At 38.6% G+C, this 5,527-nt stretch overlaps 1 non-coding gene across 1 annotated transcript; it reads right to left on the bottom strand.

The window, feature by feature from the left end:
* Positions 1 to 4,960: 4,960 nt before the first annotated feature.
* On the bottom strand, positions 4,961 to 5,063 carry LOC123839991 (U6 spliceosomal RNA). The gene has a single exon (XR_006789826.1). It is a non-coding gene; the product is annotated as a U6 spliceosomal RNA (small nuclear RNA).
* Positions 5,064 to 5,527: the final 464 nt, after the last annotated feature.

The following is a 5,527-nucleotide window of genomic DNA, read 5'->3' as shown; positions in this document are numbered from 1 at the left end:
GGCTTCTTTCACAAGTATAATTATTTTCAGATGTAGCCACACAGTTTGTGTAAAACTTTTTCTTTTTTTATTGCTGAGTAATAGTCCATTGTATAAATATAACACAATTTATGTATTTCTCCACATGATGATGAGCATATGAGTAGTTTCCAGATTTTGGCTATTAAAAATAAAGCTTCTATAAATATTTGTATATCAGTCTTTGCATATACATATGGTTTCATTTCTTTCTTATCTAAAATCAAGAACTTTAGCATCCACCTTAAGATGTAGAAAAGAAGAGCAAATGAAATGTGTAATAAGCAAATGGAAAGAAATAATAAAGATTGGAGCAAAATTCAAGGAAATAGAAAAACAGTGGATAAAAATTAATGAAAACAAAATCCATTTTTTTGAGAAGATAATAAAATAGATAAACTTCTAGCAGACTGATCAGGGAAAGGAGACAACAAAAGAATGAATATATATATATATATATATATACATATATATATATCACATAATTTCATCAAAGTGAATAATGTCTGCTCTTCAAAAGTAGGCTAAGGGAATGAAAAGAGAAGACTCAGACTAGGAGAAAATATTTGTAAATTATATATCAGATAAAAGACTGTATGCAGAATATATAAAGAACTCTCAAAACTTGATGACAATAATAATTTAAAATAACAAACAAACAAGTAAAGCACAGGCAAAAAATTTGAACAGTTTCTTCACCAAAGAAAATATATGGATGGCAAATAAGAACATGGAAAGATGCTGAACATCTTTACTCATGAGAAAGATGCAGATCAAAACCATAGCAAGATCTAATAACATGCCTATTAGACTATCCAAAGTTAAAAAGATTTCGGGTGTTGGTGAGGATGTGGAGGAACAGGCACTCTCCTACACTGCTGGCAGGAATGTAAGATGGTACAACCACTTTGGAAAACAGTTTGACACTTTTTCAAAAAGCTAAGCATACCTCTGCTAAATGACCCAACAACCATCTTACTCCTACATATTTACCAAACACAACTTAAGATCTACAGGTTTGAATAACCCAACCAGCGGAGGGGGCTTTAAGTTTGTGGTTTGGTTTCATTCACAAGAAAGTGTTATTCTGATGTCTAATGCAGATAAAATGTTGTCATCACTGTTTACATCTGTGTGAGTTTTCCTGGTGCTGACTAGACAGCCACGTGTAGCCTCTAAGGTAGGAATATCATTTCATGTATTTCTTAAGTCAAAACATTTTTTTTAAGAATTTATTTATTATTTATTTATTTATTTATTTATTTAGAGCTCGAGCAAGGGGAAGGGCAGAGGGAGAGGGAGAGAGAGAATCCCAAGCAGGCTCCACACCCAATGCAGAGGCCGACACGGGGCTCAATCTCATGACCCCGAGATCAGGACCTGAGCTAAAATCAAGAATCAGATGCTCAACTGACTGAGCCACTCAGGCACCCCAAGTCACAACATTTTTTGAAGAGCATCCTTCATTCATTCAACATTTATTAAACACCTATTCTTATTAGTACATTTTTTCCTTCTTGCTTGTATAAAGACCTTAAATAAAACTATAAACAAAATAATTTTTTTTAAAGATTTTATTTATTTATTTGACAGAGAGAGAGATAGCGAGAGCAGGAACACAAGCAGGGGGAGTGGGAGAGGGAGAAGCAAGCTTCCTGTGGAGCAGGGAGCCCGATGCGGAGCTCGATCCCAGGACCCTGGGATCACGACCTGAGCCGAAGGCAGATGCTTAACGACTGAGCCACCCAGGTGCCCCCAAAATAATTCTTATTAACTTGATCACTTTTAAACTCTCTTTTAGTGTACCATTATTTTGCATATTTAAAAAGTATGCATTCCTGATCATCTAAAAGCCCTTAATAGCTCAACTACACTGGGAGTATTTTTTCCCCCTGGCCTGGCTCAGTTCTTCCATTATGACCATTAGTTCGAATTTCCAGTTAAAAAAAAATTTTTTTTTAATTAAATGCATTTTCACTTTGGAGACTTCAAGACAAAATTTCAGCCGTCAGGCATCGGATACTTCAAACCTGGAAGCAAATTTAGTGCTTGTTTCCTTTGTGTAGTCTCCTGTCTGGACATGCGCAGCAGCTGGGTGTACAGATCAGCAGATGTGATATGAGAAACACATTGGGTCAGGTCTCCATCATGAGATCAGGCAAAATCAGTTTTCTCTCCAGTAAAAACAGAGCAACTCGTTTTCAAATCTCGCAGCTTACAGCAAGCCCCGGTGCTTACTTTTGCTTTGTGAGGCTGTTCAGCCTCATATTCTCCTGCCAGTGGGTCAGTCTGTCTCCACCTCAGCGGCACAAAGACCAAAGGAAAACAGGACTCAGTAGCTGCTTTTCTTGCACTGGGGAGATATACATGATTCCCCACAGTAAGAGAAGATATCCGATCTTCGTGCCCCCTTTGTTCCCTCTCTCCAAGTTTTATAGACTTTTTTATCTGTAAATAAATTTTAAAAAAAAGCTGTACATACATTTTCAAAATGTGCTGCATAATACAACTTCATCCATTTGGGAAGCTGACGGCTGCCCTCTGAGGTAAAGCCTGACAGCCTAAAACCCGGGAATCAATCATCTGGATACAGTGGTGCCGTGCTACTGCCCCCGGGATGTATCGCGGCACCCAGGAACCACTTACTTGAGCTATGCCCGTAACTCTGAGAGATTAAAGCACCACATCCCAGACACAATTTGGGGGGGGGGGGATCTGCTCTCGTAGATCCGCCGGGTTTCAGCCCAGAACCCAGCAGGCAACCGGGCAAGTCTGTGCTGAATCAGAGCTTCCAGAAACCCGGGAAGCAGCAGGATGACAGTTCTGTTCTTCAACAGCCCATTATGAACTAATTAGCATACATGAATTGCAGATTCAAAGCATTAAAGTGACGTACGAATCATTAATTTTTTGTCAAATCCATGTCATCCTTGTGTATGCCTTCCTATTTTAATGTTGCATCACAGTGAAAAGAGGTACAATCCTCTGTATATAAAGAGGAGAGATTTGGTGTAGCTGATATAATGAGATCTATTTAAACACTATGTATTTTTCAGCTTTGACTATATCTGCTTGGGAAAAAATGCTACACTTGTCCTATTAGGGTTAATTGTGAAAGGATGTTAATGTATTCAAAACCCCAGGGGTAGTTCTACATGTTGTCTGAATGAAGCAGGGGATGTAAGACCAGCTTCACATTTGAGCTTTCTTTTTAAAAGTCCTCTTTTTGATGAATAAAAAGAGCCATAAAATCTTTCTCACTGACTGTGGAAGGTGTACCTATTGAGACCGAAAGCTGAGCTTGTTGGTATGTGAGAGCCCCAATGCAGCAGATCTGTTCTTGTTAACCTGGTGCTGAACTTAATTTATAAAGATGCATAATGTAATGCAGTGGTAAAGGGAAAACAACAGCAAAGCCAGTTTTCATACTAGAAAAGGCTTCTAAACATTAATTTGTGGTTTTCTGTATTGTTTCTGTGTATTTAATTACTAAGAATATTTGTGCTTAAACAAATGCTTGGTGTTTCATTTGAATTTCTTTTTTCTTATTACAGTGGAGTCACAATGCTTAATTTGTTAGTACCGAAATAGTTGCCATGGTAACAGACTCTAATGTTATATATAAATATGTATGTGGCATATATATGCGTGTATTATAAATATGTACTATAGATGATTATGACTTTATTCAAGAGCACATCTCAGAAAACTTAGCTCTCAAGAAAAACTCTAATTAAAAAAATAGATATACTTCGTGAACCTATAGATATGGTCACAAACTCGGGTCTCCATCTTTACATGGGGAAGAAAGGAAGTTCCGAGGAAGGGGGGAGATGTTTGCATGCTGTCTTCTTGTAGGTTTTCCTCTGCCCCACAGAAGAGTCATCCATGCCGAGGGTCATACTCTATGGACTTTTACTTCTCCCCACTCCCTTTTCCACCCACTTCTTTTAACCATCCAAAATCTGGGTAAAATGAAAACCAAGGCCAAATTCTAGGGGCAGATGTTTTTCCAAAGAACATTATAACAAGAAGACTAGGGATGCATTGAGAATGGGGGAGGAGAGGATAAGGTTTGTTCCATTTGTATTAGTGAGAGAGGGGAATTCATAATAAAGACAACTGTACCCATATGTACCACTTGAATTAGGCATTTCACACACCTCTCAGTAAATATTTAAAGTAGATGGTAGAGTCTCCACTGTAGAGATAAGAAAGCTGAAGCTCATAGAGAGTGAGTAAAATTGTCATGAAGATTAGATTGGCCAAAGCCTCTGTTCTTTGTACAGTGTCACTTTATTACTCGGAGGCCTTCTTTAGTGCAAAGAAAGAAGATGTGAGATCCACTCCTTCCAGACTAACTAGCATCACACCTGGTCCCCCATGCAGTCAAAGCTGGGGCAGTGACAATGATATGTTCTACCTGGAGATGACTTTGGTAGTAAACCAAAAATAAATCCAATTGAAGGAGAGAATAGCATGGCCATCTCTATCAGTAGGTGTTATCTTCAGCTTCATGTAAACACAACAACACAATACCACAACAGCAGCTTAACTAGTTTATTTTTCATAAATCGTCACAAATCCAGAAATAGGCAAACTTAGGTTGGTTTGGAGGCTCCAGAATATTAACAGGGACTTAGCATTTAAGCAGTTGTCTATCTCTCCACCATGCCATCCTTAGTGTGAGGCTGTAATCTTCATGCTCATAAGATGGCTGCTGCCTCACTCAACATCACAACAGTACTCCAGATCAGAAGAGGAATGAATAAAGGGCAAATAATGAGTGAGCTGAGCTTGTCACTTTCTCCCTCCCTCCCTCTCTCTCTTTTTGTAGGGAAAAAATCACAATTTCAACATTGGATGCCACATGTTGTGCTTTGACTCATGTAGTTTCCTTGGTATTAAGCAATGAAGTGTCAAGTGACCTCTGGGAACTGTGCAAAATATGGAATGCCTCAGAGATATGCATGTCATCCTTGTGCAAGGGCTGTGCTAATCTTCTCTGTAGCATTTCAATTTTAGTATATGTGCTGCCAAAGCAAGTGCAAGCTTGTCTTTTTTCAACAGCAAGCTTTTCAGGAAGCCCTAACCAAAAGACTGTACTTACATTGGCCAGCCTTGTGCCATTTGGCCACCCCATAGAGGCAGGGAAACCTGTGGAAGTGAGTCATTTTAACAGAGTCTAATGTTGCCTTTAGAAAGATGGGTGTTCTGTTAGTAAAGAATGGAGAAAGGTTATTGGATAGGCAATGAGCAATGGTCATCTTCTGTGATAGATATTTCCATGTGACTTCATCAAGAATACACACTGATGTAGAAAAGGAGGACCTTTGTGCATGTTCTGGTACACAGCTAACACCAGCTTGGACCTTACTCGTTTTCTTGCCATTTCTTGTATCTTCAGTTTCCATTCTCAGGGGTTCTACTCTATTTAATCCTACTAAGTGGAGTACTTATTAGCTGCCTTATTGGTATTTAACCATTGGTTTGTTCTTCTGGTACCTAC

Source organism: Mirounga angustirostris, unplaced genomic scaffold, assembly GCF_029215605.1.
Source record: "Mirounga angustirostris isolate CCGP_5_RB_7025 unplaced genomic scaffold, mMirAng1.0.hap1 SCAF_3, whole genome shotgun sequence".
Classification (NCBI taxonomy): domain Eukaryota; kingdom Metazoa; phylum Chordata; class Mammalia; order Carnivora; family Phocidae; genus Mirounga; species Mirounga angustirostris.
Note: the sequence above shows the minus strand (reverse complement) of the source record. Positions and strands in the feature narration are given on the sequence as shown.